Source organism: Anas platyrhynchos, chromosome 1, assembly GCF_047663525.1.
Source record: "Anas platyrhynchos isolate ZD024472 breed Pekin duck chromosome 1, IASCAAS_PekinDuck_T2T, whole genome shotgun sequence".
NCBI lineage: Eukaryota > Metazoa > Chordata > Aves > Anseriformes > Anatidae > Anas > Anas platyrhynchos.
The window spans coordinates 109,277,542-109,291,813 of record NC_092587.1 but is presented as its reverse complement, the minus strand read 5'-3'; the positions used below and the strand labels follow the sequence as shown (position 1 = coordinate 109,291,813).

At 37.7% G+C, this 14,272-nt stretch overlaps 1 long non-coding RNA gene across 2 annotated transcripts in view; it reads left to right on the top strand.

The window, feature by feature from the left end:
* LOC119715599 (uncharacterized) overlaps nt 1-13,492 on the top strand; it is a 30,257-nt gene extending 16,765 nt beyond the window's left edge. For both annotated transcript variants that reach the window (XR_011804312.1, XR_011804311.1), the window contains exons 5-6: nt 10,167-10,304; nt 10,470-13,492. This is a non-coding gene — a long non-coding RNA (uncharacterized lncRNA). The remainder of the gene's footprint in view (nt 1-10,166; nt 10,305-10,469) is intronic.
* The last annotated feature ends 780 nt before the right edge of the window (nt 13,493-14,272 follow it).

Here is a 14,272-nt window from a genome sequence, read left to right as displayed (position 1 = left end):
TGCAAGGGGTCAGGGAAGTGTGAAAGCCTGAGCATTTTATAGTAACTGCAGATGCTTATGAAAACTTTGGCAGCAACATTTCATTTTTGGCCTGAGGTGTTTATTTGATTACAATTAATTGGAAACATAGTTTTGTTAAGAAAATATTTACACAAGTTTTTAAGTAAAACCAGTACCTACCTGCAGAATGGAGCTAGCTTTCTGGTCTACTTGTGGCCTTTCCCATTAAATGTATTTTAAAAGGAAGAGTAATCTACTTACCAAGTTTTAACAATCTTGAATAAGATCTCTTAAATTTCTTGTAATATGAGCAAGTGCTAGTGAGACTACATTAACTGCTAGTGAAACTACGATAATTGCATAATCCTATATTGGCTTGTTATCTTGTTCCATTGTAAATTAAGGCATTTGAATGCAGTAGACGTGGAAATAGGCCACCAAACGAAGTCACACAGGCACAAATATGTGCAGTTCAGAAAAAAAAAATGAGTAAGGAAATCAGCAGTAGGTAAATTTTATCATATGCAGTGAAATCCCACATCCTGAACTGGTAGCCACTGCCAACTGGAAGATTGTTGTACCAGTGACTTGCATCATATATGCTGTGGTGATGAATCTGGCCTGCAAATACATGGTAGACTGTCCTGTCAGCCTCTTCCCCAAGCTCTGTGTGTCTCTATTACTGTCTGTTTTCCTGCTTGCTTACCTTGCTTTTTTTTTTTTTTTCTTTTTCTTTTTTTTTTTTTCTTAGTGAATATGAGAGGAGTAGTAAAGCTGTCTTTTCTTGCAACTTCAAAATAGCCTTACAAATCTTGTAAAAGTGAGAGAAGAGTCAGTGAAGAAGTTATTTTTGGTCTATTTTTTTCCCTGAAATTTAAGAACTTCACATTCTTAGAATCAAAACCAAATTTTAACTTGCCCCAAATTGCACTTAAACTGATACTCTTTCCTGTTTGAGTAGCACCATCACAAAATCTATTTCAAGATCACTTATTTAATCAGCAATAATGATTAGAATAGCTTTTATAGCTGTCCTTTACAATGGAGATCAAAGTATCTTGAGTATCTTTTAAAGCTGTGTCTCCTGATGGATTACAGTGTTAGCAGAATGACAATTCAAAAGTATATGTTCTTAAAAAAAAAACAAACTCTGCAAATATTAAGTGAAATACATGAATTTGTTAATGATTTTTCAGAAGCAAAAAAGAAACTGATATTCTGAAGTCAAGACTTCTAAAAATAATCATCCATTTCAGTGTTGCAGTTTCTGCATATAATCAACTAGAGACAGTTTAAATACAGGATATTTTCATGGAGTGTCTAACAAACACTCTTGAAAGTGTCACAATTTGTCCATTCATAACTGACAATGTCTTAGAATCCGGGTTTACTAATGGAATCATCTCTGCATATAATGAAAGAGACTCTATACATTTCTATCAACCTTTTCTTTCTGATTTCCTGAGGGATTTAATTTCAAATAGTAAATGTAACAAAAAACAATTAAATAAAAAACATTAACTTGGTTTTTGGTATTGACATTATTTCATTTGGAAAGAAAGTCTTCAGTATAGAGCAATTTCATGCAATGAAAAAGTATCCTGAGGGGTATTATCCTTTTGCACTGCAGGGTAGTACATTCAAGGCATACTTTCTTTTTATGCAGGGGAAGTTGGTACAGTAATTCTAAGCATTCAAAGTACTTTCATTTTCTTAAGCACTTGCACAGTCTTCATAAATATAGTACTTGACCTCTTCTAGTATGTAGTGTATAAATGATATCCCTTTAGGCAGGGAAGGACTATTGCTCATTTATAATGACAGGAAAATTCAAGCTCAAAGAGAAGGACAGCCTTTGTTCAGGTTGCTGAAGAGATCTGTGACAGAGCAGGGAAATGAAATGACTTCAGATCAAATATTATGACATAGATGTACCTACTCTCTAAATTCAGTGGTTTTATTTCCTGGTTTGGGCTTCATATGCACTCCTCCTGCATCTCTCTTACATAAAGAAAGCAATTTACAGAAGAAGACACCAAACACAATAAATATTACAGATTTTAAATTACTTTTATGAAAGAACATGTTAACAACGGAGAAAATGTTACCTACCTTCTTACTGCTGTAAAATAACTGAATTTTCACCAGGCATAGGAATAAAGGGGGAAAACAAAACAAAACAAAACAAAACAAACAAACAAAAAAACAACACCTGAAAAGATACAGAAACCTTTAGTCCATTAAAGTGAAAACTAAAAAAATTACCGAACTGTAAAAAGTTCTGATGAAGAACATGCAAGTCATTGCTGCTGACAAATGCAGAAACAGTAACATTTAAAAAGTAACCCACAGTGATTTCATGTTATATTTACAAGGTAAAACATCATTTCCTAAGCAACTTAGATCTAGAACATCCATTGCTATCAAACAGAAAATAGTTATATTTTCTTCAATATTGTATTTTTGTAGGGAAATATTGCCAGCTGTGCTGTGAAAATAATGAATAGTGCCTTGCTGAAAAATATAAAACTATCAGCTCACTGAAACCATTGCTTCTTCATACCTGAGATTATTCATCTTTGAATTAACTGGAAGAATAGAAGGTCCTTATTTCAGACCCTGTTTTAAGTCTTATGTCTGCAACAGTGTTTAGTTTTAAACACTGAAAATTCAGATAATCTAAATTAAATAGGATTCTCTATTCAGGTGGTCAGATCAGTCCATTAAAAATGGCTTTTAACTTTTTAGATCATCAGTGCAGATCCACCTAATTTTCTGTTCAAGAATAAGAATCCTCAGTCTAATTTTTTTATTTTTTTATATTTTTTTATATATTTTTTATTTTTTTGTCTCCTGTAGGTGGTTTTCACAAGGATCCATATAGTCTATACCCCCCTTTTTGATAGTGGTGTATTTTTCAACATGTCCTGTGTGCTCTAACAAATATTAAAATTCATAACATTACCCTGGAAACACTTTTGCAGTAACCCAATTCTGTCTCCTGTAAGTTGCAAGAAAGGTGAACGAAACATCAGATCCATTGTCAGTTTGGCACATCAGCAGACGTCTCTTTGGGATCACAAAAGAATGCTGCAGCTCTGGAAAGGTGCAGCTCCATTGCCATGGGTAAGGGGGAGGCTGCTGACATGGCAGTTAGACATGACAAAGAGAAACCTGAGAGAATCTAGTGCCTCGGAAGAAAAGCTGCCAGCCAAAAGCATGCCTGCTCTGGCTTGTGGTGTGTTGAGAGCAGCCGCTTCATTTAATATGCATACTTTCTTCCCCATCCACTGCTGTCATGTTTATTGCTATCCATGCAAAGCCACTTGGAGATGAATCAATGGAAGTGGCAGAGTTTTTGGGGTCCAGTCCTGCTCTGTGGTTTTGAGGGAGGAAGAGCCAGTCTGTTAGCATTTATGTTCTAAATAGGATTCTCTATTTACAGCCTACCACAGTTGTCCTCATTAGCAATGGTATGCGCTACAGACTAAAAAGATGTGCCAACAAGTTTTTAGAGAAGATTTTTAATGAAAAGGAAAAAAAACAAAAACAAACAAAAAGGAAATTTAAAATGATATGATTACATGTCTAGTCAGTTGCTTCTTAACTGGAGCAAAGATCACTGTATGACAAGGCAAAAGGATTCCAGATTCTACAGGTATTTCCCCCAAAGAGCTATCATGTTCTTCTGCATAATGCAGACATTTTCCTTTTAATGTCTCTGGTCTTTAAAATAATGCAGTAACCCACACGTCATCAAAGAGCAGCACCAGACACCCTCAGATGCTTGGCGTGGCAAAATGTTCAAACAGAGGAAATATGACAGGTAAAATAATAAATTCACCTGAAAAATTATTCCTGTCTCCTAAACTCATTACAACCCCACTCGTTACAAGTATAGACATTACACTTACAGTGCTTGAAGTTATGTTCATGCTTAATTTAACATGAGATTATGCAAATGATTCACTTCTGTATGAACACAGCCTCTGCTGCTTTTAATGCAGGATGGGCAGTGACCAGTGCGTCCCCAAGCTCACAGCACAGTTTCCCTTTGTCCTTTCCCACATGTACTGTTTGCACAATTCGCTCCTTACATGGCCCTCACAGCCCATCAGCCATCCCTCTCCCCACAACAGATACCCGTCAGAGGACAGATCATCGTGAATGGAAAATAGCCAGCATGGTCTTTTTTCTTAGATGGATTTTTGGCAAACGAGCAGGCACTCTGGAGCATACATGTAGTTATGAAGTGCAACTGCCAAGTCACAAGGCATTTTCCTTTTCCCGATCAGCTCCTCTCAGCCCACTTTGAAGCAGAGATTTCAGGGCAGCTGCCTCGTGATGTCTCTGGAGCCATGTCACTTACGTTGTCATCTTTGCTGTGTTGTAGCTGATAGGTTGTGCTTGTGTTTCCACCATCCTCCTCCTGTTTTGGAAAATTATTTTTCATCTTGGTATCGGAGTGACCAGTGCATTTCCGGTGCTTCAGGTCTGCAGCCTGTTCTAGCAAGAGGGAGGGGAAGGAGCACTAGGCTGAGGTTTAACGAGAATTCATTACCCTTTGTAAACCAAACACAATGTTTTACATGAACAGACATAATTAATATCATGGTCAGGGGCAGACAGGAGCCAGGAGTGGTGCAGGCATTGTATAAGCTCCACACACATTGATGTCATAGATTCTCATCTCCACCGTTGAACTCATATTAAATTTTCTTTTGAATACAACCTGCCAGTCATGCTCTATTGGGCATTGCTTTTGCAGTGTGCAGTATGATCTCTGACGACTTGGATGATATCTGTAAGATATCTCAGAAACCAGGCATTAGACCTTCCCATCTGGAAATGCTGGATGTATGCTTTAAAGTCCTCTGATGTCTTGCAGAGTTCCAGGTTCACCATACCCCAGGTCTCCTTTCCAAACCTTGCTTTAAAGTGAACAGAGCATAAGAATTTTATTTTATTTTTTTGGCTGAACATGGGTATGAGTTTGTTTCAGGGCTTTGTAATCAGCTTGTTTCACAGAACACTGCATATGGCATGCAGCAAGTGATTGCAAAACGAATAATAAATTAACTTGTAAAAAATGTGACACTTTGGCTTGTGACAGATTTCCAAAGGAAAGTGTTGGAAGTAAGATATTATTTTGATTTTTAACACCTGCAAGAGAAAAGCGATGTATTTCTCCACCATACTCCTAACCTGATGCCACAGTTATATTTTGCTCACATTGCAAACATGCTTATCTAGAGTTTAGGGTTTAACTTCTGATCAAACTTTCAGGTGCCAATGCAATAACAATTTTAACTACAGCTTTTCTGTGTTGCTTCAGCAGACTTTTAATTTTCATATTGTGTTTCAGTTTATCATGTCCGTACAAGAAATATTCTTTCTGAGTGTCTTAAATTCCCATCAGAATGCATTTATGTCCTTTACATGCATTCAAATAAGAAAGAGTTTCTGACACTCTGCAATGAGTCTGGAACCTTTATTTCTGACTGGGAAGCTAAAGTTTGGGCAAGCATGCTATGAAACACTTTTCCTCATTTCCCTACTCCTTTTCATCCAAACAATCAGCTTGTGGAAAATATCATGTAACTACTACATATAACATCTGAATTTAGGACTCCCACGATGCTGCAGAGACAGTGAATTAATGGACTAATCTCTCTGCAAGAATACGGTAGATTTTCAGTTGTAATATATTAAAATATGTTTTTTATTCTAATATATATTTGTTGTCTTACATTCAAACTATTCCCAGAAAACAGAGCAGAATGTTGTAAATTCTTGTCTGATTTAAGGAGCTTTAAATAATTTTCTTTTGTGGACCTTACCCTGTTGGTTGCATGGTCAACACATGTTAAACACTTGCTCTGTAAAAGCACTTTTAAGCTCACTGAACTCAGAAGAAAAATCCAAGAATTTAAAAGAGGACAAAATAACAAGTAAGTTTAAAACAAAGTGAGTCCTTCTCTTTGTCTTAAAAATGATTTGTCAAAACAGAATGGATAATTTAAAAATGTACTTTTTGATATATTATCATTTACTTTTTTAACCTCTGAATTATAATTACTATAAATTAAAATCTTTCTTGCACACATGCATTTAACTAAATGTGACAAAGCCTTCAGAATCATTCTGTGGTAAACATGAAGGCACCAGGGGAGTCAGAAAAGACTTGGAGCATTGCTATATTACAGAGATAGCTTCTCTGTTGAGGTCTCCACCTGAAAAGCAGACCTGAAGATGATTCCCTTCTTCTTGTCACAAGAGCTGCATCTACCCATGTTGAACACCAACAGTGCATGATATGAACACCGTGCTTGACTCACATCCTTAATTTATGTACGTTTTCCAAGTTCAGTCAAAGCATTTGTGAGTGCTGTGAGATTACACAGGCTCAAAGAGAGACTGGACAGGCTCTTGAAGTCTCTATGAAACTAAATACAGTTGCTATCTGAAGGTGTTTCTGAGAAGCAAATCACAGCAGGCTGGGAATGTCTGTCTATCTCTTCAGAGAGAAGAACATCTCTGTGTGCTGCTGTTTCTTGTGCTTTTTGCTAAAACTCTGGTTTTGCCTGCCATGGAGGACAGGATGCCATGGCAGAAGAACCCAGCGCTGCCACTGTGTCTTTATAAATGCAGGCACTCAGACCTGTCTTTTAGGTGTCATTTAGGAAATACATATATTTTTATATTTATATAAATATAATATAAATATAATTTGCAGTGTTCATGGCCACAGTGACAGTAATCTGAAGATATTTTGGTCTTTCCTTGAAACAAAGTCATCAGAGACACTGGACCACTATCAGATAAACTTCAACATGTAATCTGTAATAAATGAGACATGACTTTTGTGGGAGAGACAGAAATGGCATCCACAGTCTTTGAAATCACATTAAATACATTATTGCTGTAAAGACAGTTAGGTTTTGTATTTCCTTAAGTTTAATACATATTTCTACGTCCCAGAGTATTTCATATAACTCTTGATAGTTGTCAGTTATTTATGTGAAAGAATTTGGTGGTACTCTAGTCTTTGGGGGACATGTGTTTACGTCAGCACCTTCCCCTCATGCCTGTGATCATATGTCAAGGTTTTGGGAGATGTCAGGTTGGCTGAATAGGCAGTAAATGTCGTGCCAGGGTATGCTCATGAACTGGGAACCAGTGGAGTTACTGGTCCTTCCCCATGGTTACAGTGAAAGCCTTTCTCCCCAAGGGTCTCTGTCACTATCACTAATCTTAAGCAGTGGCACAGTCAGGTAAACTCCGCCCAAGATAAGGATCCAGGCTATTCTGGGTGTCCACTTGGGCTTTTATGGTTCTATCTGAATTTTTGAATTTGAATATTGCTGACTTGTGCATTATAGTTTTCATCTGCAAAATAGAGGTAGAATTATGTTACCTTGCCTGTTCCAGACGAGATGGTGAAATGTTTTCCTTCTTTTTTGTAATAAATGCTCTATTGCCAGGATTGTGCTTGTTATTTTAATTACCGTATTTAGTTAAAGCAGGGACTTTCCTGTCCATGTACAGGCCTTCCCCCCCCCCCCCCCCCCCTTAAAACAAATCTATTTATTTTCTCATCTTAAATTCTGTTTAAAAATGCCATTCATGTTTGTTAACTGTTGATTGCTTATCTTGGAAAACAAGCTTCAAAGACATCCAAAACAAATGTTTTTGTGCAACTCTTTAGACTGGGGATACAAAGTAAGTGACTTGTAACCTTTAATTAATATATCAAAAAATCACTATTTATTGAATTACAAATTTAACTGGCAGTGCAGTCAGAATTCCAGAAATAACTGAAGATTTAAATTCCTACAGAAATATGTTACTAAATTGTCCTGCCTCAAATCAGCAGGAAGAATGCTTTTGTTTATACAGCCTTTACAGTGATTCATCTACGTATTTCTAAATAGAGCTGATCTGGGTTTCTGCTGAGAGGAAAAGTTCTCTGCAGACCTTGTCAAAAGCTGAACCTTCTCAGTCTGTCTCAGTACAGATGCACAATAGGCAAGTCACAGCCTCCTGAAGCAAGCAGAGAAGAACAACTAGTGCTGTTCCTTTCACTGGAGTGTGAACTTGCCTCGATGAATAGATACGAGGGTGAGCGTACAACAGAGAGTACTAGCCTTGCTCTAAGAGGGTTTCACACCATGTTTGAGGGATTGTGTCAGTGTACAGTTCAGCCAGCCAAACAAAAGTCAGAAGTGAGACTCATTTAGGTTGTACTGAACGTTAGGCTCTTCGATTTGTTTTTCAAACTAAAAGAATTTTGAAAGGGTTTTGTATGTAACTCAGCAGAATTGGAGCAGTGCGTTCCTGTCTGGAACACCTCTAGCAGGAACTAAGGAAACAAAGGAGCTGGCTTGAGGAACTGGTGGAGATGGGCCTGCAGGCAATGCTGTCCTCACATCTGATACCCAGGACACATGGAGGCTTGGTCACATCTCTGCCTCACAGGATTTGAACTTAGAACCTCTGCACGAGTAAGGTGCAGGCAAACTCTTCTCTGGGTCATGCTGTTTGAGAAATTAGTTCCTTAGTTAGCAAAATTCAGCTGTCTCACCATCCTTTTTGAGTCCTTAATACCTCGCTAAAGGACACCCTCAGCGTCAACTGCTCTGACCCGCTGATCTGCTCCTCCGGTGCTGCTTTGCTTGCTAATGGCTGACATGCCCTGATCTTTAGACTGGCCTATGCTTTTTTCTAATTAGTTTTTCCCTAAATAGTTCTGCTCTCCTTCTATTTGGTTTAATTCTTGTCCTCTTTTGCTTTTGTCCCTCCACCAAAGCAAGGGGATGACATCCTGTGAACAGCAGATCATGAAGTCACAACAGAAATTCCACAGACTGGGATTTTCTAACATAAAATACTTCACCCCTGTGCATCCATGCTCAGCTAAAAGATTTTTACTCATTCTTGTTTCTGCTATTTCTTCTGGGAAATACTGATCTTACATTTGGGTTTTTCAGTTATTCCTAGTGCTGTCTTTGAGAAACTGTGTGTTTGTCTCAGCATTCGTGTACTGGGTGGGTGCTCTCCTCCTTCCTTTTGCCTGCACGTTGTGCTGCATGTACTCCTACACTGTTAGCACAGCTGTGTCAGGTGGAGTGAGCCAGTGCATAACAAAAGAAAAAGTACAGCAGGGATATGGTGAGAAGTTTTAGGATTTCTGAAGACATATTGAACATGCACCGGAGATGCCTGAAATGGTTTTTTACTCTTGTAGCTGCCCTGTGAAAGTGCTTCAGCACCCAAGGCCCAGTCCAAGACTCAGTGCAAAGAGGCACCAATGGTGTCAGTCGGTCGATTAGTGTAACAAATTTGAAACTAGGTTATGCCTAGGTATCAGTAGAATTTAGTAGTGGCACAGGCAGGAATTTGTGCAGGGGTGCAAGAAAGCAGCCTATAGAGATATTTCTGATGACAAAGGCAAAAAGTCCAAATCAACCAAATAATCTCCCTAAGCCATTTCCTGTTATTTGCAAAAGTCCTATGACATCAAGTTGAAAATTAAGCACCTGCCAGGAAGTGCCAGTAATAAGATTTTCAGGCCAACCTCAATGCCTCTGAATTATGATTCAGTTCTGCAAGTATGCTGGTCCCTGTCTCATTTACAGTGCAGACTGCAAAGCAATTTTGTATTTGACTTATGTGTATAAAAGAGGATTTGTTTTTGAAAATTAAGTGTTCATCTGACATAGATTAAATAAAAATCATGCAATCCTACAGATGTAATAATGTCTTAGAGAGATTTTGCCCTCAGTTTATTACAATATCTCCTGCTAAAGAGACGGTTTATTGCCTGTCCCAGTCTAGTAGCTTTCCCTTGCATTGCACAAAGGATCCAGTTCAGCAAACACGTTAACCACAGGCATAAGTTATTTTACTGATTTGGGGCCTTGGCAGACGATGCCCACCACAGTGTTTTTTCTGTTAAAAATATTTTCTGCTGGTGATTTTGATTTAGAGAGGCCTGAGATTCACATTAAATAAAAGACATCTATAAATTTTAATTAAATCTCTTTCCATACACCATTGTCAATGTTAATTTTTAATATCTTTTCATAGCTCCTTTTCCATTGCATTTAAACTGCACATTTCTAAGGCAAAGTGCACCATCTGAAATATTTCCTTGACAACTGCAGATAGCTGCTCTCAGAGAGAACAGAAGAGATACTCAGCACTGTGCTTGGAAAGCTTGTTTGTGCTGACCTACTAATGATGTGTAAGGAACATTGCAGCAGGCATTGCTGAAACCCCCAGCTGCAAATCAATGGAAACAGGTACGTGTACCAATAACTGTTAAGATGTCCAGTTACGTCTGCTACCAAAAAAGTGAAGAGTTTTATCATGGTGTCATATGTAATAGAAACCAAAATATATTAAATGTCAGGATCTGCAAGTGATTATAATTTAACACATTATTTCCATGAAATTGTCTCTTACAGGTGTCTGCTTGATACTTCATCAGGAATGTTAACATTGAAGATTTTAGTACCACTCCTTACTATCTGCATCTTATTTCATGGAATTTAATAAAATTCAGATCATCAAGGCAAGATGGCAGAAATGAATTTGAGCCTTTTGCTCAGTTGTGCCAGGCACTGCAGACAGACCCAGCTGGTTTGCACCCCTAGCTGCAGAAGGGTGTTTTACTTTCCCAGAACAGTCATGGCAAAAGTAATAGAGTTTTACCAAAGGTGGAACTGTCTCATGTTTTCTTCCTGACAGAGCCTAAACCAGATGCCTGGAGAAGAGTAGGAGAGTAGGCTACACACATATGGTACTTCTACCTAATATTTCTCCAGCCTCCAGATTTCTACATCAAATGCAGTTCCTATATATTTACAAATCCTTAACTGAGGCTTTCTGTTCTGTGTGTTTGCTGTATCTGCCCTTTGGTTCACATAATTAGTATCCACAGCATTCTGCAGAAAGCATGCACACAGCATGACAAAACATGTCCTTTGGTTTGTCCAGAGCTTGGATCCTAAAAGGTTCATTAAATGTTTTGTATTTTCTATTCTGGTAGAGGAAGCAACCCCTCCATGTCATAATGTGATTTTGTAGAGTTCACTTTCAGACGTCTCTTTTCCAGACAGAAGAGTCCCAGTTGACTGGAATGGAAAGTGTTCCTTCCTTTGATCATCCTTGCAGTGCTTTTCTGGTCAAGGGTGGCAATGTGTGACCCTAAGCACTATCATCTGTGGATGCACTGTTGGCTACGGAAATCGTAAATCCTTTGCAAAACTACCAAGACTTGTTTGCTTCTAGGCTGCAGGAGAGATCCCTTGCTTTCATTCACAAAACTTTGCATTTATCAGCTGTGCTGGTAGGTCTTTAGTCTCTCAGCTGTCTTTACCATAGCTACAGGGTTCAGCTCCAGGGCTGGAAGGAAAAAATTAAACCATATATGGTTAATCTTTATAGGTCACTTATGCGGGCATAAATTATTCAGAGCTGGAATTTGTCTAGGACAGCTGACTTTATCAGAGCTTGTCTCACAACAACAGTAAAAAAAAAACCAACAAAAACACACCATAATCTTTACCAACCTTGAGGACTCAAAAACCTACGTCTTTGCTAACTCATGTACCAGAGTAGTGCATCCTAGGACCAAGCTGAGACACACGGAACTTGGCCTGGTGAGTCATCAACACCCAGGAACAGTTTGAGAACTCCAAACAAAATGTTGACTGTGCTTGACCCCGTGTAGTTTGTACTAGATGAAATCCTGGTTTTGTGTGGCTAGAACAGATGAGTAACATTCTTCATTAGTTTACTGGCGCCTCCTTGAATTTGGAATTGTGCCCAGATGTATCAAGTCCCTAGAACTATTTGTTCAAATTGGCGAAGGTTTTGTCTTTTTTAACCATTAATCACTAAATTGTGAAAAATAAAGAGTGGGAGAAAGAGTGAGACCAGCATATAGCCACAGACATAATAAATATTTTACCAAGAATATTAGATGAAGTCTCATGTATCATTTTATAGTTATTTATCTTTAATGCACACCAGCTAAGAGAGTATTAAAGAATATTTGGTGGCAAGATTTGTCTACCATCAGGAAAACATTTTATAGAGCTACTACAACAGTCTAGATACTACACCAGGAATAATAATGACAGTGCTAATGCAGTACCTGAAAGAACTCTCAGTCAGACAATGGTTTTAGGTGCATGGATGGAAAAGATAACAAATTTGCCACATCAGAAAACATTTGAAAGCCAATTAAAATATTTCTCTTTTTCAAATAGTTTCAAATTTGGCAGTTAATTTTGTAAATGTTCCTTAACTTGAACAAAAATGTTTTCCATTAAAAAACAAAACAAAACAAAACATTATTCTTTTGCTCTTTGGTTGCGTAAGACAAAACCGAAACATCAATTTTATTGCTGAAATCTGCTTGAATTTATCTTGTGACTAATTGGACTTTGATTAAAGTACAATAAAGTATTAAGTGTCTGTCAGCTGAGTCCACTGGTTGCTTTTTCTTCTCAAAAGATGAGTTTTAAGCCTATATGATCCAATATTTCAGGGTTCTTTAGTCTGAGGAACTACTGATACTGTAAATACTTGTAGCAGCACTTACAATTTGTAGTTATGCACAGAAGAAAACCACCACATAATATACCACATTGCTGTGATATTCATAAAAAAATACTATGATTTGATCAGCTCGTAGAAATCTGAACTCTTGGGATGGGGACAGGGAATTCCATGTCCCCAAGACTGTTTGAAGTATTCAAAATGTTTCTTTCTCTGAGCACCTGCCATAACATCTTGTGACTAAACCCCTGATTTATCACTGGTGGCAACTTATAATTTGCTTGCAATTAACATGAGCTGAAGTGTGTGTGCTCTGTTTTCCTACTATTTGAGTAAGCATCCAAGTGAGCATAAAAGAAAAAGGATATAAATATAATTGACATACTATGTCTGTTAATACAAATAAATATTTATCTCTTCCACCCCTTCCCTGCCCTTAATGACATAAAACTGAAGTGCTCCTAATGGAGGAGCTGGTGTCAGGGTCAATACAGATTTGGGGGTAAAGCTTGTGCTTTATTTTATCATTTTATATATTTTTTAAACATTATGGTTTATTTTCCTGACTTTCTCATGGGTTTGCTGTTGTGCCAGTAGGAAAAACGTACATGACCTATTCAAATGCAGTTGTCACCACCTCTGTCTACTATTGCTTTCCATCTTTGCTGGGTTTTCAGATGTGCTGCTGCCCTAAAACCTCAGCCATGCAGAAAAACAACAACCAACCAACAACAAACAACAAAACAAACAAACAAACACTCTTCCCCCAAACTTGCAGCTGTGAAAGTGTGAATTTATCCTGTAACACTGAAAGAATAAATTGAACATTTATATGTACAATCACAGTCTTTCTTACTTTGTTTCTTTACCAGAAGGGAGAGGAAAAAAAAAGAAAAAGTGAATGCAATATACACACTGGAAGACTTTCTACACTACTGTGGTCATATTCTGAAAAATAACACAGAAAAGATGGCAAGATATGGCCTCATGTCTATGTAACAGCAGCTTTTATGGAATTTTGTTGAGTTTACAAGGCATATTTGTCCACCTGCCAGCTCAGCAGACTTCTGACGTTCTTGAAATCCAAGCTGAATTCTCCTTGACTTCTGCATTATCACCATAAATTTCCAGCAGCCAAACCATGTCTTGTTTTGCATTTATGCAAGCACACGTTCTTCAAATTCTGTTTCTAGTTAATCTTTTTCACTCTCTGTCTTCCAGAGGCTGTCTGGAGAGACAGGGGATTATAGGCTTGCATTTGGTATGTATTGATTCATGATACAGAACAGAAAATTGTTAGTACATGATGGAGAACAGAAAAACATGTTGATACAGGATGCAAAGCAGAATCTAACTCATTCTTTCTTAACAGATGTCGCTTTACAGCACTTACAAAGGGTAGAAATTAGAATAAGTATCTACTCCAGGAAAAAGAAAAATATCATGACTAAATATAAGCAGAAATATATGCATTTTACAGATTAACTTTCTAAATCCTGTTATGTGCTGGAGACGACACCATGTGTATTTTAGAATGTAAGGTAGGATGGTCTGGTGGTTAATGTAGCACTCAAGGGGGTTCAAGGCTCTCATTTGCTTTAATTTCACCTTAAGCAAGTCACTTAACTTCTTTATGATTCACTTCCCTGCTTCTCAGAAATGTTATGAAAATAAAAACAAGCAATATTTTGAGTAAACAACT